Here is a 21,970-nt window from a genome sequence, read left to right as displayed (position 1 = left end):
TAACCTCCTCACTGTTTACTACATAGTTGAGTTTCATATCATCTGCAAACTTTGAAATTGTGCCCTGTATAAACCAAATCCAGGTCATTAATAGATAGTAAATGATTTGCCTTTAACAAATCCGTGCTGACTTTCATTTATAAGCCCATACTATTCCAAATTCAAATTAAGTTTCCCCAACATCGACGTTACGCTGATTGGCCTGTAGTTGCTGGGTTTATCCCTCCCTCCATTATTAAACAGGGGTGTAAGATTTGCAATCCTCCTAACCTCTGGCACCACCCGCCATATCCACAGAGGATTGGAAGATGGTGGCCAGAGCCTCAGCAATTTTCACCCTTCCCTCAGTAACTGAGAATGCGTCCCCAGCACTTTTTAAGTACATTCTCTTTGTATATTTTTAGTAACCTGCATCGGTATTTTTAGTGCGATGTACGCCCTATGCTCCTCTATCCCATTTAGACTCATTTATTATCCAAGCTATACGAGGTCTCCTTATTCTTCCTACACGAATGTGCCACCTCACACTTAACTATATTGGCATTCATTTGCCAATTACATGCCCATTCTACAAGTTTATTAATGCCTTCCTATATTTTGTGAGCCACTCGCTGCAGAATATCGAGCCTCTGATTTGCTCTAGTAACCACGGCCTTTATGTGACTGGTCTTGCTGAACTTGTGGTCAACTTATTACTTCACAATTGGGGTTTTTCAATCTAAAACAGTACTAAGTATAAAGTGATCTTTGGGGTTTTCCACAGTCCAACAAGACCATCACTTCCCCAAATGTTCAACAGACACTCTCCATCTCAAACCTCACCAGGTCATTCTGCCACTCTCCTACACGTCACCCCGCGCACCCCCCCTCTCCCTGTCCAGAACCATCCTGATCTCCCACTGTCCCTGCATTACTCTTGGGCTGCTCGTTCCTCTCTCCCCCTCCTCAGCTCGGCTCCTGGGCTGTTCTTCCACCCTTTACCCCACGCTGCTGTCATCTTTGCTTCCTCCCTGCTCTGATCTTGGAATGTTTCCACAACTGTTGATGCTGCCGCTCTGATTTTAAATGCCAATGCACACTGGGGAGGGGCAGGAAAAGTATTTTCCATAAATATCGAGCCCTCCCCCATCGGTAGTTACAGTTATCAAGCTGGGCAGAGACAGGATTGAACTAAATGGCGATGCCTCCACAGTTGAATTGCCAGATGGCAATCAACGTCGAGGCTCGTGCACCTGAGTGATGGACTAATGATAACCACCACCGATAGTACTGTGTCCCATTCAAGGTGCCCCATTGTAAAGAGAGGATGGAGAATATTGGAGCCAGTTGGAGTGGAAGTGTTGTGATTGGCTGCTTGACTTTCTTGGTTGCTAATGGTTTTTGCTCCCAAAGTGAGAATCCCCTGGGCATGGCGGGGAGAGTGGAGTGTGTGGCACACCTGGGATTGGGGGCAGAGGTGGTTGTCAGTTATGTGAGCCTCATGCTCTGCTCTCCCCCCCAATCCCAGGTGTGTCACACACTCCACTCTCCCCCCCAATCCCAGGTATGTCACACACTCCACTCTCCCCCCAATCCCAGGTGTGTCACACACTCCACTCTCCCCTCCAATCCCAGGTGTGTCACACACTCCACTCTCCCCCCCAATCCCAGGTGTGTCACACACTCCACTCTCCCCCCCAATCCCAGGTGTGTCACACACTCTGCTCTCCCCCCAATCCCAGGTGTGTCACACACTCTGCTCTCCCCCCAATCCGAGGTGTGTCACACACTCCACTCTCCCCCCAATCCCAGGTGTGTTACACACTCTGCTCTCCCCCCAATCCCAGGTGTGTCACACACTCCACTCTCCCCCCCAATCCCAGGTGTGTCACTCACTTCGCTCTTCCCCCAATCCCAGGTGTGTCACACACTCTGCTCTCCCCCCAATCCCAGGTGTGTCACACACTCCACTCTCCCCCCCAATCCCAGGTGTGTCACTCACTTCGTTCTTCCCCCAATCCCAGGTGTGTCACACACTCTGCTCTCCCTGCCATGCCCAGATGAGATTCAACATCTGCACTGCATGGCCGGTGGTCAGTGAAAGCTGCGATGTCCTACATTAACAGGTTGTTAATTATGCTGAAGTGCAAGCACTACTCCTGATTACAGGAGCGTTGCTATTCCTGGAGGCTCCTGATGGAACAGCCTTGTAAGCCAGGAGAGCTCTGTAAGCGTGATTCATTACTCTACTGACTGTTGCAACATCCCCACCAATACCTGGGAATCCCTGGCCAAAGACTGCCCTAAGTGGAGGAAGAGCATCTGGGAGGGCGCTGAGCACCTCGAGTCTCATCACTGAGAGCATGCGGGGGTCAAGCGCAGGCAGCGGAAGGAGCGTGCGGCAAACCAGTCTCCCCGCCCACCCTTTCCTTCAACGACTGTCTGTCCCATCTGTGACAGAGACTGTAATTCCCGTAGTGGACTGTTCAGTCACCTGAGAACTCACTTTTAGAGTGGAAACAAGTCTTCCTCGATTTCGAGGGACTGCCTATGATGATGATGATGATGATGACCGTTGCCCAGTCATTTCAGAGAAGCACAATTTCTTTTTCTACTTCCTGATTGTGTAATTCTCTTCAGTCCCGCCCATGCTGAAGCCTGGGTTGAATCAGCAAACATTGAGCCACTGAAGGCAGTGTCTCATTGCGTCCAGGGATTGCTAAAGTCTGGGAGCTGGGAGACAGAGACCAGTGTGGGGAAGACAGTAAGTCTTTAATTTGTGGTGCTGTGTATCAGTGTGAGTGGTTTTAACAGGGTTTTTGTGCTTCAGCTGGGCAGAGTATCTCCCTGAGAATGTGTAAATGCTGTGTGCTCGCTGCAGTGTGTCTTGAGCTGCTCGGTTATCCTGCAGCCCGCTCACTCTGCTGCGGAATCCCTGAGGATGACTGCTTTGTAATTCTCTGGACAGAACTGGCTCAACTGTGTGCCCCCAGCGCAAGCCCCAGCCAGGGGAGCATGAGCTTGGTGTTGTAGCCCAGTGTGTGACAGGCGCTCCCCTCAAACAAGGCTGAGATGATTTTGTGATTTTGTGATTTTACCCTTTTAGAAAAAGAAAGACTTGCATTTATATAGCACCTTTCATGACCTCAGGACACCCCAAAGCTATTTACAGCCAATTAAGTACTTCTGGAGTGTGTTAACGGTTGTAACAGCAATATGATAATGACCGGATAATCTGTTTTTTTAGTGATGTTGGTTGAGGGATAAATATTGGTCAGGATACTGGGGAGAACTCTTCTTCAAATAGTGCCGTGGAATCTTTTACATCCACCTGAGAGGGCAGACGGGGGCCTGAGTTTAACATCTCATCCAAAAGACGACACTGCGCTGGAGCGTCAGCCTAGATTTTGTGCTATAGTCGCTGGAGTGGGGTTCGAACCCACGACCTTCTGACTCCAAGGCAAGCAACCTAAAAATGATACCACCTGACGGACATTCCTCTGTCTGCTATTTCACTGGAACTGTGAGCCCCTAAAACAAACAGGAGCATGGTTGCAGCAGGCAGTGGAATATTCTGCGTGTTAAACACACGTCCGCCAATGTCGCCAGTGGTAGCTCAAAGACCGTTGTAAGTTTTCAGCACTCACGGTTGTTTCCTTTCACATATCAGAATTGCAAAGCTCGACTGGCCACACATTTCTGAGATGTGTACACACATGCGCACGCACACACGCATGCACATTGGTGTTGCAGATGTCAAATCGGAGACAACTACACATTGTGCCTCAACATGTACTTGGGAGAGGCTTTAACACAAAATTACCTTTGTTTGAATTATTTTGGCATTGCTCAGAATGAACCAGGCCCAACGTATTCAGACAGATTGGCCGCAGGCTCGCTGTTTGATCAAGGGGCACTTTATCCTGTGCTGCACTTGCAGGTGCACTCTTCAACTGCTTTCTTTTTAAAGATCTGCGAGAGGATGTTGGTCAAAATAAGCGACACAGACGTACTTCCTTCCCAGTGGTATCTTTCCGAACCCCCCATATATGCGTAATAATACATAAATGTGTTGTGTGGGGAGAAGTGGAATGGTATCGCAGTAATACCAAGAAGCACAGCGATATGTGTCACTACCTCCTTCCCACCCCCAGGTCCCGATGCGTGCAGACCAGAATGTCCCAGGCTCTGTCTTCAATCTGTGCCGCATCATCCAATCTCAGCCAGAGTATAACCAGGGGACATTCTATCATGTTTCCTGCTCTCGATTGCAATCCATTTATTCACCTCGTTCCCCTGCTCTCCTGCCCACCCCCCCCCCCCAGTACTGCCTCGGCTTCGAAAGTGCACTGGTGTGAAGATCAGGACATGACAGGACCAGCCAAGACTGGTCTTCCATGGTGGAATAGCCTTCTGGCATTCACTGCCTTGGCTTGCAGGTGAAAAATAGCCAATAGAAACAGAAAATGCTGGAAATCTCAGCGGGTCAGGCAGCGTCTGCGCAGAGAAAGCAGAGTTAATGTTTCGGGTCGATGACCTTTCTCGTCAGAACTGGAGAGTTTGGAAAGAACAGATTCTTAACAAGCACTGAAAGGGGGAGGGGAAGAAAGAACAAAAGGGAAGGTCTGTGATAGGGTGGAAGGCAGGAGAGATTAGAGAGATAAAAGGGATGATGGCTCAAATTCAAATGGTAATGGCAGAAGATAGAAAAACATTAGTCAAGATAAGGTGTGAATGGCGGGATAATGACCAGCTGCCATTAGAGACAAGGAGAAAAAACGAAAGAAACAGGCTCTGGGGGGGAAGGGAGCCAAGGATTGGCAGCTGTTATGCTCTGAAATTGTTGAACTCAATGCTGAGTCCAGAAGGCTGTAAAGTGTCTAAATGAAAGATGAGGTGCTGTTCCTCAAGCTTGCGTTCAGCTTCATTTTAACAGTGTAAGAGGCCAAGGACGGAGAGGTCAGAGTGGGAAGGGAGCGGAGAATTAAAGTGACAGGCGACCGGAAGCTCAGGGTCACACTTGCAGACTGAACGGAGGTGTTCAGCAAAGCGGTCGCCCAATCAACGCTTGGTCTCCCTAATGTAGAGGAGACCACATAGTGAGCAACGAATACAGTATACTAAATTGAAAGAAGTACAAGTAAATCGCTGTTTCACCTGGGAGAAGTGTGTGGGGCCCTGGATAGTGGGAGTTGAAGAATAGCCGCTCTAGTGGGATGTGGTAGTGTGGCTGCCACAATCTGGAGTCCGTGCCTTCCAGTGTATAACTGTGGCTCAGTGGGTAGCACTCTCGCCTCTGAGTCAGAAGGTCCCACTCCAGGGAGTTGAGCACATAAATCCAGGCTGACACTCCAGTGCAGTGCTGAGGGAGTGCTGCACTGTTGGAGGTGCAGTCTTTCAGATGAGACGCTAAACCGAGGTCACGTCTGTTCTCTCAGGTGAACGTAAAAGATCCCATGGCACTATTTCGAAGAAGAGCAGGGGAGTTATCCCCGGTGACCTCGACAATATTTATCCCTCAATCAGCACAACAAAAACATATCTGGTCATTATCACAGTGTTGTTTGTGGGATCTTGCTTGTGCACAAATTGGCTGCTGCATTTCCTGCATTACAACAAGCGCTTTGAGATGTCCGGTGGTCGTGAAAAGCACTATATAAATCCAAGTCTTTCTTTTTCAGGAGAGGAGAAGGGAGGTCGCGATGGGGGAGGAGTGTAGTGGGGAGGGGAGGAGTGAGGAGAGTAGAGGGGATGTGAAGGAGAGTGGAAGAGAGGGATAGAGGGAGTGGGGAGGAGAGGAATGGTATCGAAATAAATATCGTGAAGCGTAGCGCTTTGTTTTAGACAACTCCCTCATCAAGTTGGTTACACTGAGTACCTCGAGCCGGTTGTGGGTTCCACTGTTCCCGTATTCTTATCTCACTCTCCTCTGTGGTTAACTATCACAGTGACAATCACCATCAGCAGGAAAGATTAGTCACTCTACTGTGCAGCAATCGTCAGTGACTGCGAGAATCAACCAGCATGCTAACTGGTGCTGGGGTGCAGTTCACCGGGAGACACCAGCCCCCCTGTGTGTGCTGAGACAGTGAGTATCAGCCGGGCTATTCGACACAGAAGCATTACGTCCAGTCGAGATATAAGAACATAAGAAATAGGAGCAGGAGCAGGCCATACGGCCCCTCGAGTCTGCTCCACCATTTAATACGATCATGGCTGATCTGATCATGAACTCAGGTCCACTTCCCTGCTCGCTCCCCATAACTCCTTATCGGTTAAGAAACTGTCTATCTCTGTCTTAAATTTATTCAATTACCCAGCTTGCACAGCTCTCTGAGGCAGCGAATTACACAGATTTACAACCCTCTGAGAGAAGAAATTCCTCCTCATTTCAGTTTTAAATGGGCGGCCCCTTATTCTAAGATCGTGTCCTCTAGTTCTAGTCTCCCCCATCAGTGGAAACATCCTCTCTGTATCCACCTTGTCAAGCCCCCTCATAATCTTATACGTTTCGATAAGATCACCTCTCATTCTTCTGAATTCCAATGAGTAGAGGCCCAATCTACTCAATCTTTCCTCATAAGTCAACCCCCTCATCTCCGGAATCAACCTAGTGAACCTTCTCTGAACTGCCTCCAAAGCAAGTATACCCTTTCTTAAATATGGAAACCAAAACTGTATGCAGTATTCTAGGTGTGGCCTCACCAATACCCTGTATAACTGTAGCAAGACTTCCCTGCTTTTATACTCCATCCCCTTTGCTACAAAGGCCAAGGTTCCTTGGCCTTCCTGATCACTTGCTATACCTGCATACTAACCTTTTGTGTTTCATGCACCAGGACCCCCAGGTCCCGCTGTACTACAGCATTTTACAATTTTTTTCTATTTAAATAATAACTTGCTCTTCCATTTTTTCTGCCAAAGTACATTACCTCACACTTACCAACAGTATACTCCATCTGCCAAATTTTTGCCCACTCACTTAGCCTGTCTATGTCCTTTTGCAGATTTTTTGTATCCTCCTCACACATTGCTTTTCCTCCCATCTTTGTATCGTCAGCAAACTTGGCTACGTTGCACTCAGTCCCTTCTTCCAAGTCGTTAATATAGGTTGTATGTTTCTATGTAAATAGTTGGGGTCCCAGCACTGATCCCTGTGGCACCCCACTAGTTCCTGATTGCCAACCTGAGAATGAACCATTTATCCCGACTCTGTTTTCTGTTGGTTAGCCAATCCTCTATCCATGCTAATATATTATCCCCAACCCCGTGAACTTTTATCTTGTGCAGTAACCTTTTATGTGGCATCTTGTCATATTGTGCTGTACTCCTGACCGATGCTCAGTGGAGGTGAGGAAGAGAAAGACAGGGGAGAGGGAAATGAAAGAAAGCAGAGGGGAGAGAAAGAGAAGTGAGGGGTGCAGAGGAGAGGAGAGGGGTGCAGAAGTTAGAATATACCCGGTCAGTTCTGCACTGCTGTACCCCCAACATCATGGGAAGCAACTGGCATGAGATTATGGTCTGCCTGCTTGTGTTTTGCTGCTAAATGGTCTCTGCTGAGAGCACGGAATCAATCCTTGCATATGTGTGGACGTCAGACATGGCTGTGATGCCCTTCATGGTTGAATGGCCCGTGTCATGACTCATCCTGGCTAAGAAACATAACCTGTTATGAGGCAGCTCAATAGTCAGCTTTTGAAGGGGTCTCCAATCAGATTTGGCGTTTCTCGTAACATAGGAACAGGAGGAGGCCATTCAGCCCCTTGAGCCTGTCCCGCCATTCAATGAGATCGTGGCTGATCTGTATCTTAACTCCGTTTACCCGCCTCAGTTCCCTAACCCTCAATACGCTTGCCTAACAAAACTGAACACCAGATAAGAGTTGTCACTTCTAACAGCCATACCCAACATTGCCAGCTCTGACAGTTTTGTGTTTGGACACTAACACCAATAAGTGTGACTGTTGCTGATGCTGCTGATATTGAGCAAGGGAAGAGCCCTGACCACACATGGCCTCAGTTACACCCAGTGTTATCTTGCTGCAGGGCTCAGCTCTCTTACTGTGAGGGTTGTGTTGGAAACAGAATCACTTCCATTACTTCTGAAACCCCTTAAGCCTCATCAGCGTGTGGTATAAAAAGCAGAAGAATTAAAGCTCACACAAGATTTTTTATTACATAGGAACATAGGAACAGGCGGAGGCCATTCAGCCCCTCGAGCCTGTTTTGCCATTCAATGAGATCGTGGCTCACCTGCGATCTAACTCCATATTCCCATCTTTGGCATATAATCCCTTAATTCCTTTGGTTAACAAAAAGCTATCAATCTCCGATTTAAAATTAACAATTGATCTTGCTTCAATTGCTGTTTGCGGAAGAGTGTTCCAAACTTCTACCATCCTTTGTGTGTAAAAGTGTTTCCTAATTTCCCTCCTGAAAGGTCTGGCTCTAATGTTTAGATTATGCCCCCTAGTCCTAGACTACCCAACCAGCGGAAATAGTTTATCTCAACCCAATCTGTTCCCCTTAATGTCCTGAAAACTTTGATCAGACCACGCCTTAATCTTCTAAATTTGTGTAATCTCTCCTCTAGTTGATCCACATAATTGAAGTCCCTCATCCCTGGAATAATTCTCGTAAATCTTTTCTGCACCCTCTCTAAGGCCTTTCCATTCTTCCTGAAGTGCGGTGTGTAGAATTGGACACAATACTCCAGTTGAGGCCGAAGCAGTGTTTAATACTGGTTCAGCATAATTTCCATGCTTTTGTATGCTATGGCCAGGATTTTACTAACCTCGGCGGGTCCGGTGCGGGCGAGGTCGGTGGCGGGTTGTGATCCCGCTGCTGGCTCCAACCCACTGCGTAAAATTACTTTCCATTGATTGGGCTTGTTAAGCCCACCCAGCGCGTTTTCTGCCCAATTAGAGGACACGAGTTTGGTGACATCATTTGATGACATGTCATCAACCGGTTTCCTTAAAGGGACCACGGCCATATGATTATGGAGGGAGTGACAGCACGCAGGGAGGTCCTCTTCCCTTTCCATGGGCAGAAGAGACCTCCCAGGAGATCAACACAGCCTGGTTGCACAGGAGGGCACAAGCAGGGATATGGTCAAGAGGACCTGGGTGCAGTGCCACAAACGTTTCAGTGATCTCAGTAGATCACGGAATGTTACTGCAAAGCCACACACATCCTGCTGTGCCTCTCATCACATCCCCATCACTCTGCCTTCCCTACCCTACTCCTGCACATCCTTCTCACACCAACTTACCTTGCACCTCCACCCATCCCTCTCTATCTATATTATCACATCCCTATCTCACTAGCCACCACTCACACTCACCCTCATCCTAGTGCAATCATATCAACTAACAACCCACTTTGGTGTTTTATCCAATGTTCTTGTAAAGTTTCTGTTCCTGTGGTGTCAAACATTGAAACCATATTTTCAACACTTTGCATTCTTGGAAGATTTGGGTACACTTTTGGCTCAGTGAGTTGCGGTGAATGGTGAGACATAACGGTACACCCGCAATAGCGATGAGTGTGAATGGAATGGTGTGAGCATTGTAGGGATGCTTTATGGTGTTGGTGTGGTGCCAACATGGCGCATCATGTGACAGCCAAGGTGTTCAGCGTCAAGTAAAGTAAATCCGGCCATGGCTAAGCCATTACTGGCCTCCCGGGCAGCAATGTGGTCGGCTGCTGATGCGCTGTGTCCTGTGCAGTATCAGTGATTGCGGAGAAGGTTGTTGGTGTTGCCGGTGTTGGGGCTGATTGTGGTGGGATTCTGAGGACCAAGGTGAGAGAGTATAACGAGCACCCATGCTGATGGCATAGATGGCAGGTGAACTTGAGATGTCAATGGTGGGAGAGGTAATGAGGTCAGGCTGGATGGAGACTTGTGTAAAGATTTGCCACATGGTGAATCTGTTGTGGAAATGCAGTAAGGAGCAACTTGTAGCTGAGGGAAGATATCTCTGCAAGGTGGGTGCTTTGTATATGGCACACAGTCACTGGTACCTGAAAATTGCATTGGGGTCGTGATGGCATCATGGTACCCCACTTTCCATGGGCTAATGAGGTGCCTGTCTGTTTTCAGTGGGTACTTGGTCTGTCTGCCTCGAGGACCCCACCAGAATGGTGAAGTTGCTGGGAAACGGCGCTAAGTTCTGCATTTTCTTGCGTTGCTGCCATCTTCCTGACCAAAAACAGAACTGAAAATTGGCCCTAGTGTGTGCAGTAAAGAGAACCTCCCTATCTCTATAAACTCCGCCAGCCCTACAACTCTTCAAGGACTCTGCCTTCCTCCAATTCTGGCCTCTTTCAGATGAGACATTAAACTGAGGCCCCGTTGGACCTCTCGGATGAATGTAAAAGAACCCATGGCACTATTTAGAAGAAGAGCAAGTGATATCTCCCAGGTGTCCTGGCTAATTTTTATCCCTCAATCAAAACCTAAAACATATTATCTGATCATTTTCATGTTGCTGTTTGTGAAATTGTGCTGTGCGCATTTTTGGCTTTTTAAAAATTAGTGGGTGTTGCTGGCAAGGCCAGCATTTATTGGCCATCCCTAATTGTCCTTGAGAAGGTGGTGGTGAGCCGCCTTCTTGAACCGCTGCAGCCCATGTGGTGAAGGTACTCCCACAGTGCTGTTAGGGAGGGTGTTCCAGGATTTCGACCTAGCAACAATGAAGGAACGACGATATATTTCCCAGTCAGGATGGTGTGTGACTTGGAAGGGAATGTTAAGGTGGTGGTGCTCCCATGCGCCTGCTGCCCTTGTCCTGCTAGGTGGTAGAGGTTGTGGGAGGTGCTGCCGAAAAAGCCTTGGCGAGCTGCTGCAGTGCATCTTGTAGATGGTACACACTGCAGCCACGGTGCGCTGGTGGTGGAGGGAGTGAATGTTTAAGGTGGTGGATGAAGTGCCAGTCAAGCGGGCTGCTTTGTCCTGGATGGTGTCGAGCTTCTTGAGAGTTGTTGGAGCTTGTAGATGGTGGAAAGGCTTTGGGGAGTCAAGAGTTGAGACACTCACTGCAGAATACCCAGCCTCTGACCTGCTCTTGTTGCCACAGTATTTATGTGGCTGGTCCAGTTAAGTTTCTGGTCAATGGTGACCCCCAGGATGTTGATGGAGGGGGATTCGTTGATGGAGGGGGATTCGGTGATGGTAATGCCGTTAGATGTCAAGGAGAGGTGGTTAGACTCTCGCTTGTTGGAAATAGTCATTGCCTGACGCTTTTGTGGCGCGAATGTTACTTGCCACTGATTAGCCCAAGCCTGAATGTCGTACAGGTCTTGCTGCATGCGGGCATGGACTGCTTCATTATCTGAGGAATTGCAAGTGACATTCTGCAGTCGTAAGCGAACATCCTCACTGCTGACTTTATGCTGGAGGGAATGTCAATGATGAAGCAGCTGAAGATGGATGGACCTAGGACACTACCCTGAGGAACTCCTGCAGCGATGTCCTGGGGCTGAGATGATTGACCTCCAACAAGCACAACCATCTTCCTTCGTGCTCGGTATGACTCCAGCCAGTGAAGCGTTTTCTCCCTGATTCCCATTGACTTCAGTTTTACAAGTTCTCCTTGATGCCACACTTGGTCAAATGCTGCCTTGATGCCAAGGGCAGTCACTTTCACCTCACCTCTGGAATTCAGCACTATTGTCCATGTTTGGGCTAAAGCTGTAATGAGATCTGGAGCTGAGTGGTCCTGGCGGAACCCAAACTGGGCATTGATGAGCAGGTTATTGGTGAGTAAGTGCCGCTTGACAGCAATGCTGCCGACACCTTCCATCACTTTGCTGATGATTGAGAGTAGACTGATGGGGTGGTAATTGGACGGATTGGACTTGTCCTGCTTTTTGTGGACAGGACATACCTGGGCAGTTTTCCACATTGTCGGGTAGATGCCAGTGTTGTAGCTGTACTGGAACAGCTTGGCTAGTTCAGGAGCACAAGTCTTCAGCACGACAGCTGGGATGTTGTCGGGGCCCATAGCCTTTGCGTGGAGTGAATCGAATTGGCTGGAGACGGGCTTCTGTGAAGGTGGGGACATCAGGAGGAGGCCGATATGGATCATCCACTCGGCACTTCTGGCGGAAAATGGTTGCAATCTTGTCTTCAATCTTGTCTTTTGCACTCACGTGCTGGGCTCTGCCATCATTGAGGATGGGGCTACTCATAGAGTTTCCTCCTCCCGTTAGTCCCTCGTTACTAGCTTTTTATTCCAGAATTATTTAATTTACTGAATTTAAATTTCCCAGCTGCCATGGTGGGATTTGAACTCATTAGTCCAGGCCTCTGGATTACTAGTCCAGTAACATAACCAATATGCTACCATTCCCGATGGTTGCCATGTTTCCTACATTACAATAGTGACTACACTTCAGAAGTACTTCATTGGCTGTAAAGCGCTTTGGGACGTCCTGAGGTCATGAAGACGCTATATAAATGTAAGTTTTTCATTTTTCTTTTTGTCCGTCCCCACTTTCTTCACTCCACCATTGGCGGCCCTGTCTTTTGCTGTGGAATTCCCTCTCTAAACCTCTCTGCCTCTCTTTCCTCCTTGAAGATGCTCCTTAAAACCCACCTCGTCACCTGCCTTAATGTGTCCGATTTTGACTGATAACACTCCTGCAAAGCACCTTGGAACATTTTGCTACATTAAAGCTGCTATATAAACAAAAGTTTTTGCTGTTGATTGACTCAAGAAGAAATGAGCAGTGGATGCACTAATTTGTGGTTTAAATTTGCGCCTCGCAGCGGCAGCATCTGGTGAGCAGTCTGCACGGGACCTCCTGATTGGTGCGCCACTGCACGGGACCTCCTGATTGGTGCGCCACTGCACGGGACCTCCTGATTGGTGCGCCGCTCGGTAGGACCTCCTGATTGGTGCGCCGCTCGGTAGGACCTCCTGATTGGTGCGCCACTGCACGGGACCTCCTGATTGGTGCGCCGCTCAGCGGGACCTCCTGATTGGTGCGCCACTGCGCACCTTTGGGGGGAACATTGGTTGCGAGCAATTTCTTGAGCAAAGCAGGGCAGGGAAAAAAATTGGAGGAGTCGGAAAGTTCAGTTAGAATGTTAACAATGGCCTGGTTAGATTAGGAAATATAATAGGATGGGAATTTCCTCTCGATTGGCAACTGTAACTTCGGCAGAAATGCCATTTACGGGTCTATCCAGGATTTGCGTCAAAATTACAGTGGGCGATCGGGCAAATATGAGCACGGTACAGAAAGGAACGGATCCTGTCATTTGTCGGAAGAGTAACAGTTGCCAGCAGCTAGGAGGTATTTCAAACACAGCCTCCAATTTAGAGCTGAACAGACGATATTTGCAATGTCGTGTGAAAGTCATCAGTTGAACTGGAGCCAAAATTTATGGCCTGGACTTTAATTTCAAGGGCATAATTTCAAAATTTGCAAATTATATGAAACTCGGAAATGCAGTAAACAATGAGGCGGATAGTAACAGAGTTCAGGAGGACACAGACAGACTGGTAAAATGTCAAAACACAAGGTAGATGAAATTTAATGCTAGGAAGAATGAGAAGAGGCAATATGAACTAAATGGTACAATTTTAAAGGGGGTGCATGAACAGAGAGACCTGGAGATGTATGTACACAAATCTTTAAAAGGAGACAGGACAAGTTGAGGTCTGTTAAAAAAGCATATGGAATCCATGGCTTCATTAATAGAGGAATAAAATACAAAAGCAAGGAAGTTATGCTAAACCTTTGTAGAACAATGGTTAGGCTTCAGCTGGAGTATTGTGGTCAATTCTGGGCACCGCAGCTTAGGAAGGATGTCCAGGCTTTTGAGAGGGTGCAGAAGAACTTTATTAGAAAGGTAGCAGGATTGAGGGACTTCAGTTATGGAGAGACTGGAGAAGCTGGGGTTATTCTCCTTAGAGCAGAAAGGTTAAGAGGAGATTTGACAGAGGTGTTCAAAATCATGATTGGTTTTGATAGAGTAAATAAAGAGAAACTGTTTCCAGTGGCTGAAGGGTCGGAACCAGAGGACACAGATTTAAGATGGTTGGCAAAATAACCAGAGGCAACATGAGGAAATCTTTTTTTTTTTAAACAGCGAGTTGTTATGATCCAGAATGCGCTGCCTGAAAGGGTGGTGGAGGCAGATTCAATACTAACTTTCAAAAGGGAATTGGATAAATACTTGAAGAGAAACAATTTACAGGGCTGTGGGGAAAGAGCAGGGAAGTGAGACTAATTGGATCGCTCTACCAAAGAGCCGGCACAGGCACGATGGGCCGAATGGCCCCCTTCTGCGCTGTATCATTCTATGATTCTTAAAGGTACAAAATCAAAATACTGCAGATGCTGGAAATCTAAATTCAAAACAAAAATACTCAGCAGGTCAGGCAGCGTCTGTGGAGAGAGAAACAGAGTTAACGTTTCAGGTCGATGACCTTTCATCAGAATTGGAAGCTTTTATGCAAACCCAGTCCCACATTTAAACCGTCCATGTCTAAAATGGGCAGTCGCTTATAGAATCGTACAGAACAGCAGGAAGCCATTCGCTCCATCGAGTCTGTGACAGCTCTTTGAATAGACTACATTGGCCAAAAAGGCAAAAATAATTAACGTCAATTTCAAATTTGCCAGTTATTGCATGTGTCTTAAGCGCTCCATTTATTTTGCTTGGAAACAACTGTGTTTCATCATCATAGGCAGTCCCTCGAACGAGGATGACTTGCTTCCACATGAGTTCACAGATGTTTCAATGAAGGACCCGATGTTCCAGTCCTGGACTCCAATTGAGGGTGTGGAAGATGCCTGTGCGTGGATTTTAACATGTGGTGACCGTTGCACACCAGCCACCACACGGGCTTGACCGAGCTAGGCCTTTATCCAGTGGCAAGAGATAACCAGGACGACTGGAGACCTGCTCTGCTGCACGGGCCTAGTGCGCGCACATATTGCACTGTGGGCTGTCCCGTGCTGCCCCAGGGCCCTCGGCTCTTCTGTGTTTACTCAGCAGTTCGCACCTCATTAAGGCGCACTGGGTGCAGGAACAAACGTAAGTAAATAGCTAAAGTCCACTTTTTGTGTATTTAAATGTGTCTGATTGCCTATCAGTGGTGTGGGGTTACAGTTTATGCTGCAATAGCAAACACGACTGGAAAGAGGAAAGCAATGTCGTTCAAAACCAAAAAAGTCTTCCTCAACCAAAAATGAGCCAGCATGACCTGGCACAGCACCTCGGTCTTCCACAATATGCGGACCCGGGCTCGTGGAAACGGAGTGCAAAGCTCTATGTTGAATGGCGCCATGATTCTAATCCAAACAGAAAGAGGGTAAGGCTGGTCTCCGAATGTGCGTGGGAGTGACGCCCTTATCACTAGCTCCCTTCTAGGCCAAAGGTCCAAGCAGTTGGCCCAAGCACCAGATGGGATGTCGGAGGCAGATTTCTCTCATCTCTGTCACCTTCGTGGCCACAGCGCTGTGTCTGGAACTGACTGGGTTGACATTGGAGAGGCAGTCAGAATGAAGCTGATAGAAACCAAGAACACGAACAGGATCTGGTCACAGCGGCCGATCTTCGCTTTGCTCTTCTTGTAGTGTGACGTGTTACAGAGCAGCACCCACATACAGAACCAGACTGGAAGGCCCGAAGTAAGGTTGACCTAGTCTTGCCTTCATACTGTCAGAGAAAGTCATTTCAAACTCAGATTCCACAGCTCTTTTTTTGAAAACATGTAGGACTGCTACACAATTTTAATGCAAATGTATAAATTTTAATTCCATTTTTTATTATTTTTTCAATTTTTAATGAACTGTTTTAGCATTTAACTTTTTTTTTCCTGTCATAGCTACACCGGCCATCACATATAGCGGGCAAATCTCATTTGATCGAATACACCCGTTGTACGCAGTGAGGACTGTACAGAGCCTGGGGAAAGGGGGACAGGGACAGAACAAAAGGGTCTGTGATAGAGTGACGGGCGGGAATGGGGGCGGGGGGGCGGAAATTTCCTTGGAGCTGCTCCCACTCCACTGCCGTAAATGCAGCGACAGTGCAGCGGAAAGTCAATTTACGCGCATCGACGAGATTTCCACCACACATCTGGCGAAGTTACCACGGGAGTATCTCCGAGGAACTTCCTGACCCATAGACCTTCCCTCATTATCACACAATGGGGTTGGGGGGGGCGGGAGAGAGGAAACCAAGCATGTGCCATATTGCTGCCCTCCCATAACGTGAAAACCCCATTAGTGGAGCTCAGCTCTGGAGGATAGCAGTAGCAATGTACACCAATGAGCCGAGGAGGAGTTAACCGGCCCTGCTCGCTGCTCCTCATCGCTATCCAGTGGTCACTGCTAGAGTGGGCACATGCCTGTGAGTACTGGGAGACGACAAGATTGAGCTGGTCTTTGCTGTCACCCCGTGGTCGAACTTGCTGCCAACACCCACCATCTGGACTTGCGCATGAAGAACAGCCACTCTCCAGGCTCTGCACATATATAAATCCTCTTGTGGCTGACCCCACAATCCATCCTGCGATGAGACATTAAGCTGCTTGCTTAGGTGGACGGAGCAGATCCCACGGCACCAATCTGTGGTTCTCCCGCTGTCCTGGTCAACATCCCTCTCCTCAACCAGCATCACCGGGGAAACAACCAGATTAACTGGCCCTTTCGTCTCCTGACTGTGCCTGGGATCCTCCACAAGAGCACAGACTTCCAACCAGAGGTGCCACTGCACGTTTAAGTATTTCGCTGAGGCGATTCTGAGAGGTGCAATAAGATGCTGTTGCACTGCAAATCTTTCTGTTGCATTAAAAGTTGCACCTCTGTCTGGTCTGTGTTCAGACCTCGCCTGCTGCCGGGAGGTGCAAAGTGAATTTGTGAAGATCATGTCAGTTGTGATGGGAGGGATGACACCAGGCTTTCGAAGTTTCTGACACTATGTGTGAGGAGACTGTATTGACAAAAGGTGGTCTTTTATGGTGCCTTAAATCAGAAGTCGCTCCACCACCACCACCTTCTCAAGGACCAGGGATGGACAATGATGCCAGCCTTGCCAGTGACGTCCACATCCTGAGAATGAAAACCTTTCTGACTGGCCATATCTGAAATAGCGCCGTGATGGGAAGCCCATCTAGCCTGTTGCTTGCTTGAATGCCAATCACTCTAAGACTGAGGATGTCCCAAAGCACATCACTGCTAATCAAGTACTTTTGAAGTGCAGTCACTGTTGCAATGTGGAGAAACGTGGTGCACAATTTGCACACACATTGCTCGCACAGATAGCAATGAAATAATGACCAAATAATCTGTTTTAATCTAATTTAGTGATGCTGGTTGAGGGATAAATATTGGCCAGAACTCAATTTCAAAATTCTCATTCTTGTTTACAAATCTTTCCATGGGCATGGCCTCGCCCCTCCCTATCTCTGTAATTTTCTTCAGCCCCACAACTCCTTGAGATGTCTGAGCTCCTCAAATTCTGCCCTCTTGAGCATCCCTGATTATAATCGCTCGACCATTGGGGGTCGTGCCTTCAGCTGCCTGGGCCCTAAGCTCTGGAACTCCCTCCCTAAACCTCTCCGCTTCTCTACCTCTCTTTCCTCCTTTAAGACACTTCTTAAAACTTACCCCTTTGACCAAGCTTTTGATTATCTGCCCTAATTTCTCCTTATGTGGCTTGGTGTCAAATTTATTGTTTTGTCTTATAACACTGCTGTGAAGCGTCATGGGACGTTTTACTACGTTAAAGGCGCTATATAAATACAAGTTGTTGTTGCTCATCTTCGTATAGTGGAGTGAGATTTTCTACATCCACCCGAGAGGGGAGATGGGCCTCAGTTTAACATCTCATCCCAAAGATGGCATCTCTGACAGTGCAGCGCTCCCTCACTACTACACTGAAATGTCAGCCTAGATTACGTGCTCAAGTCCCTGGGGTGGGACTTGAACCAAAGGCCTTGTGCATCGCAGCCCATTGGGAAAAGGCCAATAAAGCAATCACGGTGACCTGATCCCGTGCATTTGGGTTCTGGGTCTGCGACCTGTACAGTGAATCCAGGAGCATTCACCAGGTACCGGTTCCTCATGCACAGTGTGAAAGGGGGAAGACAGTATGTGGGAGTCACTTCTCCTGAAACAGGAACCGAAAACCGTTCCATTCGGTGTAAGAGTGATTTGAAACTGCAGCTCGATCTTTTCACCAAGGTTTCTCTGTGCCGCCCTCCACTCGGCTAAAAATGGAATAAAGAGCAAGCGGCTAATGTCATGTCGTGTTTGCTCTTGGAAATGGATACTGAATCAGGGGGAAAGTATCTAATTCGTAAATCCATTTCTGAAGAACAAGTTTGGATTGAGTTAAACGCAGTGTGAAGGGGCAATCGTCCTCCTCCCCTCTTCATGTCAAATAGGAATGCCCAGAAACACGATTGCTGATCTCAGTGGGGCTTTACGGATGGTCTCAATGGTTTTGGGCCAGGGACAGAAAACATTCAAGCAGGGGTTCTGTTCCTGATTGCTCTCGCTGACCCCTGATTGAAGTGCATGTTGTACATTTTCCTTGATGGAATAGCCAGCTGTAACTCACTGACACAATAATTGCTTCTGAAAAAGAAGAAACTAGGGCTGTAGAGAGGGCTTTAAACTAATTAGTGGGGGAGGGTTCAGGTGAGCGAAAATTTAAAAAGTCAAAGAATAAGGAGAAGGCAATAGAGCAGGGTAGCACTGGGGGAAATGAAAACCAGAGCGTGCCAGGAAGGGACAGAATGTATAAACATAAAAGTGAATCAGAAAGTGGGGTCAAAGCAGGAAGAAATGGTAAAAAAAAAATTTTTAAGCTCTTTATCTGAATGCACGCAGCATTCGTAACAAAATAGATGATTTGACAGCACAAATAGATACAAATGGCTTTGATCTGATAGCCATTACAGAGACATGGTTGCAAGGTGACCAAGGCTGGGAACTAAATATTCAAGGGTATTTGACAATTTGGAAGTACAGACAGAAAGGAAAAGAAGATGGGGTAGCTCTGTTAATAAAGGATGAGATCAATGCGTTAGTGAGAAACATATTGGCTCAGAAGATCAAGATGTTGAATCAGTTGGGTGGAGATAAGGAATAATAAGGGGAAAAAGTCACTGATGGGTGTAGTCTATAGGCCCCCTAACAGTAGCTACACTGGAGCATAAATCAAGAAATAATGGAGGCTTGTAAAAAAGGAACGGCAATAATCATGGGGGATTTTAACCTTCATATTGATTGGACAAAGCAAATTGGCCAGGGTAACCTCAAGGAAGCGATCATAGAGTGTATCTAGGATAATTTCCTTGAACAGTACATTGTGGAACCAACCAGGGAGCAGGCTATCTTCGATCTGGTACTGTGTAATGAGACAGGATTAATAAACAATCTCCTATTAAAGGATCCTCCACGAATGAATGACCATAACAATTTTAGTGTCCTAAACTTAAAGAAAGGAGACAACAAAGGTATGAAGACAGAGTTGGCTAAAGTAAACTGGGAAAATAGATTAAAGTATGGGACGGCTGATGAGCAGTAGCAGACATTTAAGGAGATATTTAATAACTCACAACAAAAATATAACCCAATGAGAAGGAAAGGCTTTAAGAGAAGGGATAACCATCCATGGCTAACTAAGGAAATAAGGGATGGTATCAAATTGAAAACAAGGGCATGCAATGTGGCCAAGACTAGTGGGAGGCCAGAGGATTGGGAAACGTCTCAAAGCCAGCAAAGAATGACTAAAAAAATAATAGAGGGAAGAAAGATTATGAAAGTAAACTAGTACAAAATATAAAAACAGATAGTAAGAGTTTCTACAGGTACATAAAAAGGAAAAGAGTGGCTCAAGTAAATGTTGGTCCCCTAGAGGATGAGACTGGGGAATTAATAATGGGGAACAGGGAAATGGCAGAGACTTTGAACAAATATTTTGTAACGGTCTTCACGGTAGAAGACACTAAAAACACCGCAAAAGTGGATAATCAAGGGACTATAGGGAGGGAGGAATTTAATACAATCACTAACACTAAAGAAGTAGTACTCAGTAAAATAATGGGACTAAAGGCGGACAAGTCCCCTGGAGCTGATGGCTTGCATCCAAGTGGCTGCAGAGATAGTGGATGCATTGGTTGTAATCGACCAAAATTCCCTGGATTCTGGAGAGGTCCCGGCGAATTGGAAAACTGCAAATGTACACCCCTATTTAAAAAAGGAAGCAAACAGAAAGCAGGAAACTATAGACCAGTTAGCCTAACATCTGTCATTGGGAAAATGCTGGAGTCCATTATTAAGGAAGCAGTAGCAGGACATTTGGAAAAGCATAATTCAGTTAAGCAGAGTCAGTTTGACAAATTTGCTGGAGGTCTTTGAGGATGTAACGAGCAGGGTGGGTAAGGGGGAACTAGTAGATGTGGTTTATTTGGATTTCCAGAAGGCATTCGATAAGGTTCCACATAAAAAGTTACTGCACAAGATAAGAGTTCACATGATTGGGGGTAATATATTAGCATGGATAGGGGATTGGCTAACTAACAGAAAACAGAGAGTCAGGATAAATGGGTCATATTCGGGTTGGCAAACAGTAACTAATGGGGTGCCGCAGGGATCGGTTCTGGGGCCTCAACTATTTACAATCTATATTAATGACTTGGATGAAGGGACCGAGTATAATGTAGCCAATTTTGCTGATGATACAAAGATGGGTGGGAAAGCAAATTGTGAGGAGGACACAAAAAATCTGCACAGGCTAAGTGAGGGGGCAAAAATTTGGCAGATGGAATATAATGTTGGAAAATGTGAGGTTATCCGTTTTGGCAGAAAAAATAGATAAGCAAATTCTAATTTAAATCGAGAAAAATTGCAAAGTGCTTCAGTACAGAGGGACCTGGGGATCCTTGTGCATGAAACACAAAAAGTTAGTATGAGGTACAGCAAGTAATCAGGAAGGCAAATTGAATCTTGGCCTTTATTGCAAGGGGGATAGTGTATAAAAGCAGAGAAGTCCTGCTACAACTGTACAGGGTATTGGTGAGGCCACACCTAGAGTACTGCGTGCAATATTGGTCTCCGTATTTAAGGAAGGATATACTTGATTTGGAGGCTATTCAGAGAAGATTGACTAGGTTGATTCCAGAGATGTATGTTAAAAAAATCCACGCACAGGCATCTTTCACCCTTCAATGTGTAGTTCAGGACTTAGAATGTCAGGTCCCTCATTGAAACACCTGTGAACTCATCCCTTTTTGGTGTGGAAGCAAGTCATCCTCGAAATGAGGAACCGCCTAATACTAATACAAATGAAAAAATGTTTCCAACACATTCTCTCACCCACACCCACACTTCCCCGCTGGTCCCATTTAAGAACTAAATGCAAAAAAAAACATAAACACTTTACTTGATCCCTGGACGCTCCTGCCTTGGAATCCCCGCTGTCCCACCACCTTTCCCAGGCTGCATGGACGCCTGTTGGTAGGACCACCGTAATCACCGAATTTCGGAGCCGTGGCAACAAGGAGGCGTTGCACGCTCGATGATGTCATCACAGGGGAGGCGGCCGAGTGCGCAGTGGAACATCTTGGCACCGGCCCCACCGCCCAACTAATTTTCCAATCAGTCCAGTCGCCGTCAACGATAAGAACTTAGCGGACTGTTAGCCGCCCCTCTCCGGTGGCAAAGAGTGGCGTTAAAAAATGAATTTCAACCCCTTTCTTTCTCTGGCAAAATGCCCGCCGCACCTGGTATTCCCAGGCAGTCCCCCATCCAAATATTGACCAAGCCTAACTTAGCTTCCTGCTTCGCTTCCACGGTCAGTCGAGATGAGGTGCTTTCTTTTTTTTTCCAAATGGATTTATTGGACATTTAAAACATTTACAATGGTTCCATATCCCTTGATGCCCTTACCTAAATTCTATCAATCTCCGTTTTGAAAGCTCCAATTGCCCCCCACAGTTATTAGTCTTTTGAAGAGC

General features: G+C 46.9%; 1 protein-coding gene across 8 annotated transcripts in view; it reads left to right on the top strand.

Moving 5' to 3' along the window:
* Positions 1-21,970, top strand: part of LOC139227785 (F-actin-monooxygenase MICAL3-like) — a 194,889-nt gene that overhangs the window by 70,445 nt on the left and 102,474 nt on the right. For 6 of the 8 annotated variants that reach the window (XM_070858830.1, XM_070858827.1, XM_070858832.1 and 3 more), the window contains exon 1: positions 2,647-2,743. The exons of the other annotated variants lie outside the window; for them this stretch is intronic. The gene's annotated coding sequence lies outside the window, so the exon portion shown is untranslated. Of the gene's footprint in view, positions 1-2,646; positions 2,744-21,970 lie in introns of those variants that run through there. 8 annotated transcript variants of the gene reach the window in all.

Source organism: Pristiophorus japonicus, chromosome 17 (genome assembly GCF_044704955.1).
Source record: "Pristiophorus japonicus isolate sPriJap1 chromosome 17, sPriJap1.hap1, whole genome shotgun sequence".
Taxonomy (NCBI): Eukaryota; Metazoa; Chordata; class Chondrichthyes; family Pristiophoridae; genus Pristiophorus; species Pristiophorus japonicus.
Note: the sequence above shows the minus strand (reverse complement) of the source record. Positions and strands in the feature narration are given on the sequence as shown.